Source organism: Thalassophryne amazonica, chromosome 11 (assembly GCF_902500255.1).
Source record: "Thalassophryne amazonica chromosome 11, fThaAma1.1, whole genome shotgun sequence".
NCBI classification, from domain to species: Eukaryota; Metazoa; Chordata; class Actinopteri; order Batrachoidiformes; family Batrachoididae; genus Thalassophryne; species Thalassophryne amazonica.
Genome location: NC_047113.1, coordinates 26,366,113 through 26,385,742, shown reverse-complemented (window position 1 = coordinate 26,385,742; position 19,630 = coordinate 26,366,113). Strand labels below are relative to the sequence as shown.

Sequence of the window (19,630 nt, the reverse complement as noted above, 5' to 3'; positions counted from 1 at the left end):
CCAGAAAAGGTCTTACAGCTGACATACATTTTAGGAAAAGCAGAAAAATCCCGATGGCCGACAGACAATGAAACAGACGCTGCTACATCTGATAATGAAGCTTCTGAGCTTTTATTTGAAAGTGGTGATTCGGATTTACAGAAGGTGAACAGAGAGGAGATGACACACTTCACCGTGAAACTCTTAGTTTTTTCAGGGTTTTCGTTTTTTCAGAATTTGTCGGATTTTGGAACCTAACGTGGTGACACTGCTGTTTGTGTTGCAGGATGCTATTTTACCGCCACAAAGAACACGGAGTGTACATGCAGTGTCTCCACAATGCTGTTTTTACAGGCTGCCTGAACATTCAGATGTATTTCTTACATTGGAAAAAGTTGGACCATGTTATTTTCAGGAGATAATGGACTTTCTACCTAACATGCCAGAATCATGAGAGAACTTTGTGAGGAGATGACGGCAGACCTCCCATGGAACATTATTCTCCAGCCGGTGATTGCACGTGATCCTTGCTTGAGGACTTGGACCTGGACTTGAACATTGTTCTCTGGCTGGCGATCATGCATGATCCGTGCGTGAGGACTTAGATCAGAGCTGGACATTATTCCCGGCTGACAATCGAGTGCAATCCGCGCCTGAGGACTTCTGTGGTGGAGTGCACTTGACATATTTAATCTTGGAAATCATTCTACAAGTGGGTGAGTGCCAAGATATCAAAGGAGTGGCTTTAGGACAACGCTGTGAATGTCCTTGAGTGGCCCAGCCAGAGCCCAGACCTGAATCCATTTAAACATCTCTGGGGAGATCTGAAAATGGCTGTGCACGATGTTCCCCATCCAACCTGATGGAGCTTAAGAGGTGCTGCAAAGAGGAATGGTCAAAACTGCCCAAAGATAGGTGCGCCAAGTTGTGGCATCATATTCAAGAACACTGGAGGCTGTAATTGCTGCCAAAGGTGCATCAACAAAGTTTTGAACAAAGGGTCTGAATACTTATGTACATGTGATTTTTTTTATTTAGTTTTTTTTTTTTTTTTATAAATTTGCAAAAATTAAAAAAAATAATCATTATGGTGTGTTGTGAGTAGAATTTTGAGGGAAAAAATTAATTTGCTCCATTTTGGAATAAGGCCTAATAATAGTGCAACCGGAAAGTATTCACAGCGATTCACTTTTTCCAGATTTTGTTATGTTACAGCCTTATTCCAAAATGGAGTAAATTAGATGTCCTGGGGGAGCACAGGCCTGATTTCCTCTTCATGTATCTCTTCTTGCGGCAGCTCCCTCCTCAGGTGCGTGCACCTTTGGCCAACACAACCATTACTGACTGCTGCGCTCTGGTGGAGGAAGCGGATAGTTTTTTTTGTTTTTTTTCTGGCTAGCCAACACCACCAACTGCCGCACTCACCTCTGCCCACACTGCCACTACAGCCCAAGCCCACACTTTTCATGCTGCTATCCCACTCCCAGGTGATGCAGCACTCATGGCAACTGCAACTGTTTCACCTTGGCAGCATTCTAAGCCCGGCCTATGTTTCTACCATGCTAAATTTGGATCCAGAACCAAGTGTTACCGATCACCTTGCACCTTCAGCTTCAGGGAAATGTGTAGGCCGGCGCTTAGTACTGGCCATGATCCAGGACATCCAGGACACCACCTCTGGGCATCATGTGACACCAGTGCTCAGAGGAGCATTCTGCCCGCTTCGAAACTGGACATGTTAATGGATGGGCTTGCGCCCCCAGCTCCATATTCACTTATGGCACCGGACTTGTTGACTTGTGTTTTGGTGGCTGGGATTTCATCACAGCTAAAATCGCTGTCCCCCTCCTGGGATTGGACTTTCTGTGTGCTTGGGGTGTAGACCACCACATCGCCACCTCGGGCCCGCCCATCTACTCCTAGGCAAGGCATCTCGACCCGGCCAAGCTCGTCATTACCAGAGCTGAGTTCGACAACATGGAATACCTTGGCATTATCTGTCGCTCCAACAGCCCATGGGCGTCACCCCTCCACATGGTTCCCAAGCCAGGTAGCGGGTGGTGCCCCTGTGGTGGTTATCACTGACTTAATGACATTACGATGCCAGACCACTATTCAGTGCCCCGCATCCAGCATTTTTCAGTACACTTGGTGGGTAAGGTCATCATTTCCAAGATGGACCTTACTTGTGGATACTACCAAGTGCCTGTCCACCCGCGGGACATCTCCAAAACAGCAGTGATCACCCCTTGTGGTCTGTTTGAGGTCCCGAGAATGCAGCCTTAAAAATGCCACCTCATGTACTCTGTACTATGTGACCTGTCTTTCATGTTTGTATACCTGGATGACAACCCCGTGGCCAGTATCTCCCAAACGGGAACCCCTGTCCCACCTGTGGATACCTTTCTGATGCCTCAGCCTGCATGGGCTGATCATCAATCCAGCTAAGTACCAGTTTGGTTTGACCACCATTGACTTTCTGGGACACTGAGTCACCAAGGACGGGGCTGTGTCACTCCCGTCTAAGGTGGACACCAGTTATAGAAAGTAGTTGTGTATGTGCACATTGCCGCATGTGGGATTAGTAATGGAATATCTTAAACAATAATACCAGAAGTAACATTCATCAAGTTACTGTTATATCAGTTTTAACCCATTTTTTGAAGAAGGTCCCAGGGTCACTTCCAACCTAGTCCTTCTGTGTGGATTTTAGATGTTTGATGAACTGGTGACACTAAATTGAGCTTATGTGTGAATGAGATTGTGAATGAGCTTGTTTGTCTACATGTTGGCCCTGCAGTAGAGTGGTAGCCTGTCTAAGATGTACCCAACTTTTTGTCCAATGACCACTGGAATAGGCTCCAGGCCCCTGTGACCCTTAACTGGAATAAGTGTGTTTAAAAAAATGGATGGATGGATTTATTTTTTAATCAACAGCGATGATAAACTAAATTTAAAAATACTACATTTAAAAAAGATAATCAAAAACCACAGTGGTGTTTAGAAGTCAATCATTTGAGTTTACACGCTTGATGGGTTTTTATTTGTATGATTATTTACCTGTAGTGTATAATTTACATTCAAACATGATGCATGCATTTAATTTACAGTATACTGGTTATGTGCAAATACAACCCCTGGCAAAAATTATGGAATCACCGGCCTCGGAGGATGTTCATTCAGTTGTTTAATTTTGTAGAAAAAAAGATCACAGACATGACACAAAACTAAAGTCATTTCAAATGGCAACTTTCTGGCTTTAAGAAACACTATAAGAAATCAGGAAAAAAAATTGTGCCAGTCAGTAACGGTTACTTTTTTAGACCAAGCAGAGGGAAAAAAATATGGAATCACTCAATTCTGAGGAAAAAATTATGGAATCATGAAATAGAAAAGAACGCTCCAACACATCACTAGTATTTTGTTGCACTACCTCTGGCTTTTATAACAGCTTGCAGTCTCTGAGGCATGGACTTAATGAGTGACAAACAGTACTCTTCATCAATCTGGCTCCAACTTTCTCTGATTGCTGTTGCCAGATCAGCTTTGCAGGTTGGAGCCTTGTCATGGACCATTTTCTTCAACTTCCACCAAAGATTTTCAACTGGATTAAGATCCGGACTATTTGCAGGCCATGACATTGACCCTATGTGTCTTTTTACAAGGAATGTTTTCGCAGTTTTTGCTCTATGGCAAGATGCATTATCATCTTGAAAAATGATTTCATCATCCCCAAACATCCTTTCAATTGATGGGATAAGAAAAGTGTCCAAAATTTCAACGTAAACTTGTGCATTTATTGATGATGTAATGACAGCCATCTCCCCAGTGCCTTTACCTGACATGCAGCCCCATATCATCAATGACTGTGGAAATTTACATGTTCTCTTCAGGCAGTCATCTTTATAAATCTCATTGGAACGGCACCAAACAAAAGTTCCAGCATCATCACCTTGCCCAATGCAGATTCGAGATTCATCACTGAATATGACTTTCATCCAGTCATCCGCAGTCCACGATTGCTTTTCCTTAGCCCATTGTAACCTTGTTTTTTTCTGTTTAGGTGTTAATGATGGCTTTCATTTAGCTTTTCTGTATGTAAATCCCATTTCCTTTAGGCGGTTTATTACAGTTCGGTCACAGACGTTGACTCCAGTTTCCTCTCATTCGTTCCTCATTTGTTTTGTTGTGCATTTTCGATTTTTGAGACATATTGCTTTAAGTTTTCTGTCTTGACGCTTTGATGTCTTCCTTGGTCTACCAGTATGTTTGCCTTTAACAACCTTCCCATGTTGTTTGTATTTGGTCCAGAGTTTAGACACAGCTGACTGTGAACAACCAACATCTTTTGCAACATTGCGTGATGATTTACCCTCTTTTAAGAGTTTGATAATCCTCTCCTTTGTTTCAATTGACATCTCTCGTGTTGGAGCCATGATTCATGTCAGTCCACTTGGTGCAACAGCTCTCCAAGGTGTGATCACTCCTTTTTAGATGCAGACTAACGAGCAGATCTGATTTGATGCAGGTGTTAGTTTTGGGGACGAAAATTTACAGGGTGATTCCATAATTTATTCCTCAGAATTGAGTGAGTCCATATTTTTTTCCCTCTGCTTGGTCTAAAAAGGTAACCGTTACTGACTGGCACAATTTTTTTTCCTGATTTCTTATAGTGTTTCTTAAAGCCAGAAAGTTGCCATTTGAAATGACTTTAGTTTTGTGTCATGTCTGTGATCTGCTTTTTTCTACAAAATTAAACAACTGAATGAACATCCTCCGAGGCCGGTGATTCCATAATTATTGCCAGGGGTTGTAGTACAACACATCATATGGATTTTTTTTTTTTCAACAGCTTGAAAAGTAGTTGGCCAGTATATTAGCTGGCATCCTGTCCAGGGTGTACTCTGCCTTTTGACCTATAGGCTCCAGCACCCCCCCCCCCCCCCCCCGACTCTTGACTGAAGTAAGCAGGTATAATAAAATTAATGAATGAAAAGTACATAATTCATAATGCTGACAATGTATTTCAAGCAGATGTACTCACAATTTTGACTGATATTATAATGTAATTGGCTAATGTAATGTAATAAAATGGTTTAATTTAAAGATCTCCTTGGTTTAAGCTTCTCTTTTGGATTAATAAGACTGATTTATGTTTGCTTTGTGTATTTCAGATGTGATTATCTGATGAAACAAGAGCTTTGGAATGTACCTCATGCATAGTGCACCTGCTGTTCTGTCATTAATATGTAAATTATAATTTAGCAAATGGGGAAGGGTCTTCGTTCAAATTCTTCGCAGTGAGGCGGTTTCAGTCATATCTTGTCTATCATTTTTACCCTCATTGAGTATGTACAGTGCTGTATGTGCATGACAAAGGTCATTATAGGCCGTGTGGAGATGTGAGCTCCATGTGACATGAACTCAAAACACTTTTGAGCTGTACCTATTGTACCACAAACTATGTTCGCAAAAATATATGAATATATGATGCACCCTTCTGTCCACATGCTGTGTACTTTTCATACATATTTGTGTCCTTTTTCTGAAAGTATACTGATACGAATGCAAAGGAGCAGTACTTATGGAAATTATAACAGCAGTGTCGCTGACGTTTTAGTGAGATTCAACCCTAAAGCACAATGGCACCAAGAAAATTGATAACCATGTTTGAAAATTTTGACAGCAGTTTTACATCTGTCATCCTGAGGTACTTAATGGCCACATGGTCCACCTCCATCTACACTGCTGCCTACACTTTTGTCTATTTTGCCGTTGTGAAATTATTACAACTTCAACAGCTGCACGTTTGATGTTGTCAGAAATGTTGAAGACTGTCTGCAGTACCATCTAGTGGATGTTTTGCTTAACATCTGTGCCATCATGAAATACGTATGGGAACTACAGTAGTGTTCAGAATAATAGTAGTGCTATATAACTAAAAAGATTATTCCAGGTTTTGAGTATATTTCTTATTGTTACATGGGAAACAAGGTACCAATAGATTCAGTAGATTCTCACAAATCCAACAAGACCAAGCATTCATGATATACACACTCTTAAGGCTATGAAATTGGGCTATTAGTAAAAAAAAAGTAGAAAAGGGGGGTGTTCACAATAATAGTAGCATCTGCTGTTGATGCTACAAACTCAAAACTATTATGTTCAAACTGCTTTTTTAGCAATTCTGTGAATCACTAAACTAGTATTTAGTTGTATAACCACAGTTTTTCATGATTTCTTCACATCTGCGAGGCATTAATGTTGGTTTGGGACCAAGATTTTGCTCATTTACTAGTGTGCTTGGGGTCAATGTCTTGTTGAAACACCCATTTCAAGGGCATGTCCTCTTCAGCGTAAGGCAACATGACCTCTTCAAGTATTTTGACATATCCAAACTGATCCATGATACCTGGTATGCGATATATAGGCCCAACACCATAGTAGGAGAAACATGCCCATATCATGAATGCTTGGTCTTGTTGGATTTGTGAGAATCTACTGAATCCATTGGTACCTTGTTTCCCATGTAACAATAAGAAATATACTCAAAACCTGGATTAATCTTTTTAGTCACATAGCACTACTATTATTCTGAACACTACTGTATGTGGGCAATGAGGTTACACCTCTTGGAATGCACACATAGATTTATAGACATAAATTGTACATTAAATGAGACTAAATGCTTACACAAACTGCTTTTCAGAAATTTGTCAGTTTTATCGTTAATATACAGTAATGTTGTTTTGTCATTTGTAAATACATTGAAGTTTTTATTACTGATATTATGTTTTCTCACCTTGTAGATCTTATTTGACACAGTGTTTTCTCTCTACTGCCAGCTGATGTTTTAGATAACATCTATAAATGTATACATGTTGTCTGGTCTTTCTTGAAGTTTGTGCGCCCTGTGTGATGGCCTCCAGGTGAAAGCATTTCTGAGATTTAAGTTTGAGCATTTTTCTTCCCCGCATGTGTATTTGCATCACAATCGCTGTATTTTTGAGCTGTTGACTGTGTGAAGTCCATCGGGGAGTTCTGGTCTGTTCGCTCTGTCTTTGTACAGCACTATTCACATCCAGGTTCATAGAGTAACTCTGATCTCAAGGTCTGAGAATGTTCTGAGATCAGAAACCTATTATATTCCAAAATGTGTAACAGAATTGATTTATCACAATCATTTTAAACCGTTTGGTACCATCATATGGATCTACGTTTGCCAGATTAAATGAATGAATAATGTGATTTTTATATGGTTACATTCATGGGGCATGGTGGCTGGGTGGTTAGAGTGTTGACCTATTCAGGATGGCTGCTCAATCTGATGTCCCCTCATACTCACCCAGCAGTAAAGGGGTACTTCACAGATTCTAGTGCGGTTGTAAGGTGGTGAGGAAATTAGTTTGTAACTCTGCTTCTTGGAGGTGAGTAAAAGTTCAACCAGATATTTGTTCCATTCACCCACTTAACCAGTTGATTTTGATTAGTTCAACTTTTCAAGTGTACAGGTAGAAACAATACATGGTAGGAATTTTACTCACTGAAGCTGGGTTTACCCACCTCTGTGTTTTGTCAAACTGTGGCCCAGAGTTTGTGCTATTCTACTGCTGTAATTATTGGTTGGATGTGTGTGGCAGATAGTAAACTGTATCTTTTAACATTTTCAATGAGGCGACAATGGAAAATCCCATGACTGCTGCCTGTGAGAGCAGCAGCCCACACCATACCATCAAGTCACATCAGATCAAGTCACTTCTGGGAGCATGTGCTGGTGTCATGCTTCACCACATCCAAAACAACTCAGAAGATTGCCTTTGCATGGGCATCCCCTTGGCCATCTAGAGCTACTGGGGTCCTCAACACACAATACATGAAGAAATGCGCCACATGTTTAAAATGCCGAAGCCTCACAATGCATGTGACGTACTGTCTAAAGTTAAATATTAAACCGTGTGCTAAATCAACATGTGAATCCATTCTAATTTTGCTGTGGTAATGCCGTGCAAACTGGAGGATCCAAAACAATCACAAAAACAAAATGATTCATGAAAGGAAAGGTTCTTTGAAGTATAACTGTCATTCTCTTTGTTTTACCACTGTAAACAATACTATATCAAAGTGATGTCAAGCCTGGGAGAATGTGCTGGTGCTACATTTTGCTGTATCCATAACACCACGGAACTGTCTTGGGTCCAAGAAGGCAAACCCCCAAGCAGACAATCTATCTGCCACAGCCAGGTGAAACATGGGCATACCAGTGGATTCCTCCAGCTACTGGGGTTCTTAACACAGAGGCACCTAAACGATGGCTCATGCACAGAGAAATGTGAAATGTGGCCAAAATATTAAAGCTGACTCTCCCTCACAATGCAAGTAATACTTCTCATCTGAGTCTCTCTCAATGACCACAGAACATTGGTACAAAGTCATTCCAGCGGTACCAAAGATCCTCTAAAGAGACCTAGTGCCAAAGACATCCAGTCGTCACCTTAGGTCCCTGGTTAGTATCTAAGTCTCACAACCACACTGTAAGACAGGAAGCACCAGGACCTGAAAGACGTGGACCTTCATTCTCCTGCAAAGATATCAGCATCACCAAACACTTCCTTCCAGTGACCTCATGACTCCATAAGCTTTTCTTGGGCACTTTTCTATCTCCAAAGCTGAGGACCCAGAGACATGGATGTCGAGAGTTCAATACTTTCACCACATACAAATACAGTTCTGAAGACTGAGTCCAGTAAGATGTTAAAAGGCTGGACCATAGTCTTGATCCAGGACAATCGCAATAAACCTTTCCTCACCTGAAAATGTAAAATAATTTAATTTTGCTTCAGCCATTTTGTTCAGGGTCTACAGAAGGTCACCTGTAGTTGCAATCTCTGTTCTAGATGATGTTTGCCTCACAGCCTGGAGAAGATCGCATGGGTCTGCCTTTCCCTCTCTCTTTCTGCCTGCCACTTCAGCAGGCTCATTCAGAGTACTACATCACTCTGTTCTGGAGTCAGACCCATTCACACTGCTACTAAACACTCATAAATGCTTAAAAAAAAAATACCCATCCCATCAGCCTGAAAGCTCTTTTTACTTTTTATGTGGTCAAACAGACAAAGCAGCATACCGTTATAAAAAAAAACAAACATGGAAAGGCTATTATGTTTTTTCTAGGATCTACAAGCCCACCCCCTTCCCCAATGGAGCAAATGGGCTTTTTTGTGAGAGATTTTCCACTTTTCATCCAATGACAGATATTTATGGACCTTTCTGCATAGAGTGATACCAGAAAACATCTAACTGGAAAGTTAATAGGTATTGGCAAGTTAAAAGACATTTTGGCATCATCACTGAATTAATAATCTAAGTGGGTGTATTTGTAAGTTTGACCTTCTACTGATTTTAAAAACCCAAAATAAGTTAAGCATCCTTGTGCTCCCCCCCCCCCCCCCCCCCCCACACACACACACACACACACAGTTATGGACAGTAACATAGCCTCATAAAAATAACAGCCTAAAGAAATCATTGCAAACCCAGTCTAACTTTTCTGTGCATGTTGCTGCCATGTCTTGTCCCCCGTGACTCAACGGCTGTGTCTCAGGCTGGATCATTGGGGGGTGTCGCACTGAACGTCCCAAACAACCCATTTTAGGCTCACATTTTGGTTATTGTAGAAGAATGTCTATATGCAGAATCATAAAAATGGGAATGCAAATTGTGAAAATATAGTTCAAAACATATTTTGTTCAATACGACCCCTTTTAGTAAAACTATGAATCCCCTGAATTATACAGATGACAGTGGACCGATGATAATGTGAATCACAGCCATGTCTTCAGTCTGATCTGCTCTCAGATTTGCTTTTTCATCACAATATCAGAACAAAAACGTTGAACTCAGAAAAACAAGCAACTGAGAAAATGAAGAGAAATGAAGGTATCGAAGAGATATGCATACAGCGAGAAAGATCAAAAAAGGAGCTTTACCATCTTTTGGAAAGACTTTTAAACGGCATGAACGCTAAGCTGGAAGGAAATAGATAGCGAGTTCAGCAGAACAAAAGAAGGTGCAGTAGAATAGCAAGGGGGAAAGGTTGCAGCGGCTTTTAAGCGTGTGCAGAAGATGGCAGAAATAACGCAAATGACAGATGGAGAGTTTGAGAGGAAGAAAAGCAGCAGCAATGACAAACTGCTTCAGAATCACCTGCAGAGTCATTTGCATGACACTTAACATTTTAGTGTGAATGATCTTCTCAGTGTGTTTTGTTTTTGTGGGTATATATAGATCTTCCCAACGCGTTTTGTTTGTTTGTGTGTGTGTATCTCTCTCTCTCTCTCTCTCTCTCTCTCTCTCTCTCTCTCTCTCTCTCTCTCTCTCTATATATATATATACATGACGAGGTGGTTAGAAAGCTCCTTGGTGGCAAGGCTCCTGGGGTGGATGAAGTCCGTCCTGAGTACCTTAAGTCTCTGGATGTTGTGGGGCTGTCTTGGCTGACACGCCTCTGCAACATCGCGTGGCGATCGGGGACAGTGCCTCTGGATTGGCAGACCAGGGTGGTGGTCCCTCTGTTTAAGAAGGGGGACCGGAGGGTGTGTTCCAACTATAGGGGGATCACACTCCTCAGCCTCCCCGGTAAGGTCTATTCCAGAGTACTGGAGAGGAGAATTCGACCAGTGGTCGAACCTCGGATTCAGGAGGAGCAGTGTGGTTTTCGTCCTGGTCGCGGCACACTGGATCAGCTCTGCACGCTCCATCAGGTGCTCGAGGGTTCATGGGAGTTTGCCCAACCAGTCCACATGTGTTTTGTGGATCTGGAGAAGGCATTCGACCGTGTCCCTCGGGGCACCCTGTGGGGAGTGCTCCGGGAGTATGGGGTCCGGGGTCCTTTGCTAAGGGCTATCTGGTCCCTGTACGACCGCAGCAGGAGCTTGGTTCGCATTGCCAGTAGTAAGTCAAACCTGTTTCCAGTGCACGTTGGCCTCCGCCAGGGCTGCCCTTTGTCACCGGTTCTGTTCATTATTTTTATGGACAGAATTTCTAGGTGCAGCCAGGGTGTAGAGGGGGTCTGGTTTGGGAACCACAGAATCTCGTCTCTGCTGTTTGCGGATGATGTGGTTCTGTTGGCTTCGTCAAATCAGGACCTTCAGCGTGCACTGGGGCGGTTTGCAGCCGAGTGTGAAGCGTCCGGGATGAAAATCAGCACCTCCAAATCCGAGGCCATGGTTCTCGACCGGAAAAAGGTGCTTTGCCCTCTTCAGGTCGGTGGAGTGTCCTTGCCTCAAGTGGAGGAGTTTAAGTATCTCGGGGTCTTGTTCACAAGTGAGGGACGGATGGAGCGTGAGATCGATAGACGGATCGGTGCAGCGTCTGCAGTGATGCAGTCGCTGTATCGGACCATCGTGGTGAAGAGAGAGCTGAGTAGGGGGGCAAGGGTCTCGATTTACCGATCGATCTACGTTCCAATCCTCACCTATGGTCATGAGATTTGGCTCATGACTGAAAGAACGAGATTGCGAGTACAAGCGGCCGAGATGAGTTTCTTCCGCAGGGTGGCTGGGCGCTCCCTTAGAGATAGGGTGAGGAGCTCGGTCACTCAGGAGGAGCTCGGAGTCGAGCCGCTGCTCCTCCACGTTGAAAGGAGTCAGTTGAGGTGGCTCGGGCATCTTTTCCAGATACCCCCTGGACGCCTCGCTGGAGAGGTGTTCCGGGCACGTCTCACTGGGAGGAGGCCCCGGGGAAGACCCAGGACACGCTGGAGGGACTACATCTCTCGGCTGGCTTGGGAACGCCTTGGGGTTCCCCCGGAGGAGCTGGAGGAGGTGTGTGTGGTTCGGGAGGTCTGGGCGGCTTTGCTTGAGCTGCTGCCTCCGCGACCCGACTCCGGATAAAGCGGAAGAAAATGGATGGATGGATGGATATATATATATATATATATATATATATATATATATATATATATATATATATATATATATATATATATATATATATATACACTGTATACACTCTATGTATGGGTGTACACTGCACCCTGAGAACGCAAAGCCCGGGCTGGTACGTAAGGTTTAAGTAGGTCAGCTAAGTAGGGAGGTGCCAGTCCGTGAACAATTTTATAGACTAGTAGCAGAACCAGAACCTTAAACTCTGATCTCACTGGGACAGGAAGCCAGTAAAAGGATGCCAAAATGGGTGTAATGTGGTCAAACTTTCTGCTTTGTGTCAAAAGTCCGGCTGCAGCATTTTGAACCAGTTGGAGAGCCCTAATGCTGGACTGTGGTAAACCAAAAAATAGAACATTGCAGTAGTCCAATCTAGAAGAGATAACACATGGATCACGGTCTCAGCATCAGCCATAGACAGGATGGGACGAATCTTCCCTATGTGGAGTCAAAGGAAAATGTAGGCCAAAAATTACCCCAAGGTTCCTCACTTTGTCAGTGTGATGTATGACACACAAGCCTAGGTTAACCGTTAACTGGTCAAATTGATGCCGATGTCTCACTGGACCAAGAACCATCATTTCAGTCTTATCAGAGTTTAAAAGTAGGAAGTTTCTAGACATCCAACTTCTCACTGATGCAAGGCAATCTTCTAAGGATTTTATGTGAACGAGATTACCAGCAGTTATCGGCATGTATAACTGAGTATCATCAGCATAGCAGTGAAAGGTAGTCCCAAAACACCGCAATATGTGCCCAAGGGGTGTTATATAAAGGGAAAAAAGCAGGGGGCCTAAGACGGACCCCCGTGGAAGCCCAAATTTCATGTCACTAAGATTAGAGGTACTGTTACTGTAGAAAACACAGTGAGAACGACTGTATGATGTATGTATGACGTCAGCCATGCAAGGGCATTCCCAGTAATCCCAAAATGATTTTCCAGCCTATTAAGTAGAATATGTTGATCCACAGTATCAAATGCAGCACTGAGATCTAACAGCACCAGAACCGTAGTGGTGTCCGAATCCATTATAAGCAGAAGATCATTCACCACGTTAGTGAGAGCTGTTTCTGTGGAATGATATTTTCTAAAAGCAGACTGCAGTGGCTCAAAGAGATTATTCTCAGTAAGATAGTCTACGAGCTGCAGTGACACCCCTTTTTCCAGAATTTTAGAGCAAAATGATAGATTTGATATCGGCGGATAGTTTTTCAATACAGTAGGGTCAAGATTAGGTTTCTTAAGTAATGGTTTAATCACTGCAGATTTGAAACATTTAGGAACAGATCCAGAAGTTAAAGAAAGATTAATAATTTCCAGCACAGTCGGCCCAAGAGTGGGCCACGGGTCCTTAAACAGTTTTGTTGGTATAAGATCAAATAAACAGGTTGTGGTTTTTGTTGACATTACGAGTTTCGTCAGCATGCCTAGTGAGATACTATCAAATTCTGTAAATCTAGGTAATACTTCAGCAATGATGCCCACCTCAACAGCAGGGTGTAACTACAGGTGGTTGTCCATGAATAAGTGTTGCCACCGTGTTCATCAAGAACTTTGAGTTATGCTTGTTTTTGTTGATCAAATCAGAGTAATCGATCCACTTTGTAGCCAATAATGCATACTTGTAGTCTAAGATAGCATCACACCACGCAAAGTGGAATACGTATAATTTTAATAATTTTTGTTAATTTTATAACAACGACATTTCCATTCTAGACCTCTTGCCTTATGCTTGAGGTCACTCAGGTAATCATTGAACCAAGGTGACTGTGATTTGGGGGAGCGCGGTTTTAACACGGGTGCAGTCATGTCGAGTGTAGTTTTGAGCACTGAGTTTAAACTATCCACAAGTCTGTCAACTGATTGGGTATTTGCTAAATGTGAAGCTAAGACATCAGGCAGTCTAGCTTCGAATTCAGTCTTAGTTAAGGAGCTGATGCATCGCCGTGATCATATATAAGGTTGTTGTACCACTAAACATGGCAGCGAAACTATAAAGTTAATAAGTGATTGATCAGAGACCACTGATGTAAGAGGCATGATGTCAGTATTCCTGACAGCAATACCACAGGTGAGAACCAGATCCAAGGTATTTCCACTAATCAAATCAAAATCAACTTTATTTATATAGCGCCAAATCACAACAAACAGTTGCCCCAAGGCGCTTTATATTGCAAGGCAAGGCCATACAATAATTACGTAAAAACCCCAACGGTCAAAACGACCCCCTGTGAGCAAGCACTTGGCGACAGTGGGAAGGAAAAACTCCCTTTTAACAGGAAGAAACCTCCAGCAGAACCAGGCTCAGGGAGGGGCAGTCTTCTGCTGGGACTGGTTGGGGCTGAGGGAGAGAACCAGGAAAAAGACATGCTGTGGAGGGGAGCAGAGTGATGAGTAGTAAGATGTCCTAGCTTTACGGAGGGCTTTTTTTATAGAGCAACAGACTCTTTTTCCAGGCTAAGTGAAGATCTTCTAAATTAGTGAGACGCCATTCCCTCTCCAACTTACGGGTTGTCTGCTTTAAGCTGCGAGTTTGTGAGTTATACCACAGAGTCAGGCAATTCTGATTTAAGGCTCTCTTTTTCAGAGGAGCTACAGCATCCAAAGTTGTCTTCAATGAGGATGTAAAACTATTGACGAGATACTCTATCTCACTCACAGAGTTTAGGTAGCTACTCTGCACTGTGTTGGTATATGGCATTATGGACATAAAGAAGGAATGATATCCTTAAACCTAGTTACAGCGCTTTCTGAAAGACTTCTAGTGTAATTAAACTTATTCCCCACTGCTGGGTAGTCCATCAGAGTAAATGTAAATGTTATTAAGAAATGATCAGACAGAAGGGAGTTTTCAGGGAATACTGTTAAGTCTTCAATTTCCATACCATAAGTCAGAACAAGATCTAAGATATGATTAAAGTGGTGGGTGGACTCATTTACATTTTGAGCAAAGCCAATTGAGTCTAATAATAGATTAAATGCAGTGGTGAGGCTGTCATTCTCAGCATCTGTGTGGATGTTAAAATCGCCCACTATAATTATCTTATCTGAGCTAAGCACTAAGTCAGACAAAAGGTCTGAAAATTCACAGAGAAACTCACAGTAACGACCAGGTGGACGATAGATAATAACAAATAAAACTGGTTTTTGGGACTTCCAATTTGGATGGACAAGACTAAGAGTCAAGCTTTCAAATGAATTAAAGCTCTGTCTGGGTTTTGGATTAATTAATAAGCTGGAATGGAAGATTGCTAAGCCTCGGCCCGTGCTACGAGCGTTCTGGCAGTTAGTGTGACTCGGGGGTGTTGACTCATTTAAACTAACATATTCATCCTGCTGTAACCAGGTTTCTGTAAGGCAGAATAAATCAATATGTTGATCAATTATTATATCATTTACTAACAGGGACTTAGAAGAGAGAGACCTAATGTTTAATAGACCACATTTAACTGTTTTAGTCTGTGGTGCAGTTGAAGGTGCTATATTATTTTTTCTTTTTGAATTTTATGCTTAAATAGATTTTTGCTGGTTATTGGTGGTCTGGGAGCAGGCACCGTCTCTACGGGGATGGGGTAATGAGGGGATGGCAGGGGGAGAGAAGCTGCAGAGAGGTGTGTAAGACTACAACTCTGCTTCCTGGTCCCAACCCTGGATAGTCACAGTTTGGAGGATTTAAGAAAATTGGCCAGATTTCTAGAAATGAGAGCTACTCCATCCAAAGTGGGATGGATGCCGTCTCTCCTAACAAAACCAGGTTTTCCCCAGAAGCTTTGCCAATTATCTATGAAGCCCACCTCATTTTTTGGACACCACTCAGACAGCCAGCAATTCAGGGAGAACATGCAGCTAAACATGTCACTCCCGGTCCGACTGGGGAGGGGCCCAGAGAAAACTACAGAGTCTTACATTGTTTTTGCAAAGTTACACACCGATTCAATGTTAATTTTAGTGACCTCCAATTGGTGTAACCGGGTGTCATTACTGCCGACGTGAATTACAATCTTACCAAATTTACGCTTAGCCATAGCCAGCAGTTTCAAATTTCCTTCAATGTCGCCTGCTCTGGCCCCCGGAAGACAATTGACTATGGTTGCTGGTGTCGCTAACTTCACATTTCTCAAAACAGAGTCGCCAATAACCAGAGTTTGATCCTCAGCGGGTGTGTCGCCGAGTGGGGAAAAATGGTTAGAAAAGTGAACGGGTTGGCGGTGTACACGGGGCTTCTGTTTAGGGCTACGCTTCCTCCTCACAGTCACCCAGTCGGCCTGCTTTCCCGGCTGCTCGGGATCTGCTGGAAGGGAACTAACGGCGGCTAAGCTACCTTGGTCCGCACCGACTACAGGGGCCTGGCTAGCTGTAGAATTTTCCACGGTGCGGAGCCGAGTCTCCAATTCGCCCAGCCTGGCCTCCAAAGCTACGAATAAACTACACTTATTACAAGTACCATTACTGCTAAAGGAGGCCGAGGAATAACTAAATATTTTACACCCAGATCAGAAAAGTGAGGGAGAGACAGGAGAAGCCGCCATGCTAAACCGACTAAGAGCTAGTAGCTGCGCTAAGCTAGGGGATTCCTAAAAACACACAAAGTGAATAAAGTGTAAATAATTTAGAGGTGATTCAGCAGACGGAGTGCTTTAGTTAAGGCATGTGAAGATTACACTGTGAAACAAATCGTTATCTAGATCAATCTAACTGCACAGATTAAACAGCTAACAGATACAGCAAAACACTGCTGTGCTCCGGAACAGGAAGTGATACAATACCGCAGTGAGAGCCAACCACCAGTAGAGGCAAACTAATGTGCATCGAGTCCCGAATGCATTGCCGAAATCCTAATGCATCCACAATTTACATAAATGATTTGCAGAGGGCATCAGAAGGCTGTCACCAATGATCAGAATGTTATCTGCACTAGTTGACAAGTTAGAGATGAACGCAACAAATTCATCTAAGAATTCAGAGTATGGGCCAGGGGGCCTATATACAGTGACAAAGTAATACGGCTGATTTTTATACTTCTGACCTTGGCAATGCGTAATATCCTGAGCAGAGTGGAGAATCAGATGCTCAAACGAGTTATATTTGTGACCCCCAACAGCTAATAGGCTAAACCTAGATTTATAAATAAGTAACTGCATAAAGCTGCTAATGAAGTAAGTAACTGTATAAATTAACTGTATAACTGTATCTTGTGATGACATTTTAGGTGTTCAGTGCACATTAAAAACTTGTGAAGAGCCGATCTGAATGGATGACAAGGAAAATGACTGCATGTGAATAATCAGTAGGTCATGTCTGGGAGAAGAACCAAAATCCATACCAAATTTCATGTAGTGTTTATACCATCCATCTCTACCGTGTTCACCACACTACAGTACAACGTTGAGTATCTCTCTGCCACAGTCTGGTGAAATGTGGGCGCCACCTTGGCCTTCTACGGCCGCTAGGGTCATCAACACTGATGCACATATGTGCTGGATCATGCACAGTGAAATACTCCACACAGCCACATTGTCACAGTGTTCAAACAATGCAAGTGATATGACACATTCTCGTCCCCATGAATAACTAATTAATTCGACACAAGCTCATTCCAGAGGGACATGAGGATCATCTGAAAAGAAAAAACCTAGAGAATTCCAGGTTTGTCATTAGGTAGCAGGGCTGTGCATTCTTACCATCTTCTCATATCAGCTTCATCAATTAAATTATTTAAAAAGACATTTGGATTGTTTCCCTTTTATTTTCAAATTAAATTCTGCACAGTGCTTTATTCCATTTGGTCATTTAATGCTTCCTGAACAGTGTTTTAAGTGACATACAGTCAGCAGTGCTTTTAATTATTTTGCACAGACTGAATTAATTTATGTTTTAACCTCAGTTTACATTTCACTGTAATAAAACCCACAAAAACACAGTTGGGAGTGAGGCGGGTAAAGAAAACAATGAGTATTTAAATGTTTGTGCCAGATTATTTTAATGTGCAAAGATTTACAATTGTAAGACTTTGTGGTGTATTGATTCTAACAGCTAATAGAGCCCAGGGTGGTGCCACTTTGATGTTCATTTAGAAAGAAAACCAATAGCTGATTAATTATGTGCAGAAACGTGCATGTGGAGCAGAGTGTTTAACTGAAACCAGTGAGGCGATCAATCTGACTTTCACTTGAGGAGGTGCAACTTGAACAGACAGATGCCGGATGAGAGGATAAAGATTGATGCTTTAACTGGGATTGGCACGCAGCCCCTTTAGGTGCTCTGAGAGCAGTTCTCATACTTCTCCCATCTCTAACTTGAAGCGCAGTCCTGCCACGACTCTGCTCATTGCAGCCTTAATGGGCCAGTCGGAGCTGTGTCGGCCCACTGGCAAACTCCTCTCCCCTTCACAGCTTCACGCTGCTTTAGACCTCCATCGTCTGCTTCGCTGTGTAACAGTCTCTTTATTTCTCAGCCAAACTGGAGGTCTCACTGTCTCTGATCTGCTTTCTCTTTTTTTCTGTTCTCAGTGTTTTCTGTCTTATGCCTCTTGTATTTTCATATGAAGCTGACATGGTGGATGGCCTGCTGAGTGCGTGCATGCACACACACACACACACGCACACACACACACACACACACACACACACACACACACACACACACACACACACACACACACACACACACACACATTGGTCGATTACCCGCCCCAGGGCAGGTTTGATTCAGAGACTGAAATGAAAACGTGATCTTCACCAACAAAGCCATCACCTCCCACCTATCCCGGATTCCACAGAACTGATAGGGTGCAACTAAAGCTGCCTCAAGAAGAGACGGCTCATTTACAGCACCTCGTGATCCACCATGTTTCTTGTCTGTCCATTTGGTGCAAGTGTGACGGAAGCCAGCAGGAGATGCTGTGCAATAGTAGTCAATGGGCCTCACTCCCCCGACAGCCAAAGGATAGTCTGGCCACTCAGGCCAGAGCCTGGGTTTTAGCTGACTGAACAGAGCATCCGCCTGCCGTGCCAAAGATCGTGACTTTGCGTCCGGAAGAGTCAAACAAACAACATAATGCAGAGCAAGCTGCTACACAAAGAGGAAGATGTTCTCAAGCATTCCACGTTATGAGGCTGCCACATAGACCATACATACATACTTCTTCAACTTAGATCAGGCCGCAGGGGCAACAGCTCCAGGAGGGAACCCCAAACTTTCCTTTTACCAAGGATACCAAGGCTTTCCCAGGCCAGTGTGGAGATATAATCTCTATATAGTCTTCCCCAGGGTCTCCTCCCAGCTGAACATGCCTGGAACACCTCTCTAGGGAAGTGGCCAGGAGGTATACTTACCAGATGCCTGAACCACCTCAGCTGTCTCCTTTCAAAGCAAAGGAGCTCAGTCATTCACTCCTCATGAATGACTGAGCTTCTCACCCTATCTCCAGAAGAGACACCAGCCACCCTCCTGAGGAAAGCCATTTTAGCCAATGGTACCTGTGATCTAGTACTTTCAGTCATGAGTCAACTCTCATGACCATTGGTGAGAGTCGGAACGAAGACTGACCAGTATAGACTGAGAGCTTCACCTTTTAGCTCAACTCCCTTTTTGTCACAATAGTACTGTAGAATGAATGCGATACTGTCTCTGCTGTGCCGATTCTCTGGCCATTCTGATGGTCCATTGTACCTTCACCCATGAACAAGACCCCAAGGTACTTTAACTC

General features: G+C 43.0%; 1 protein-coding gene and 1 long non-coding RNA gene across 2 annotated transcripts in view; both read left to right on the top strand.

The window, feature by feature from the left end:
- LOC117520137 (neuronal acetylcholine receptor subunit alpha-7-like) overlaps positions 1–19,630 on the top strand; it is a 215,063-nt gene that overhangs the window by 16,794 nt on the left and 178,639 nt on the right. The gene's annotated exons all lie outside the window — the stretch shown is intronic.
- On the top strand, positions 10,690–18,927 carry LOC117520139. The gene is made up of 3 exons (XR_004563544.1): positions 10,690–10,701; positions 12,061–12,064; positions 18,798–18,927. It is a non-coding gene; the product is annotated as an uncharacterized LOC117520139 (long non-coding RNA).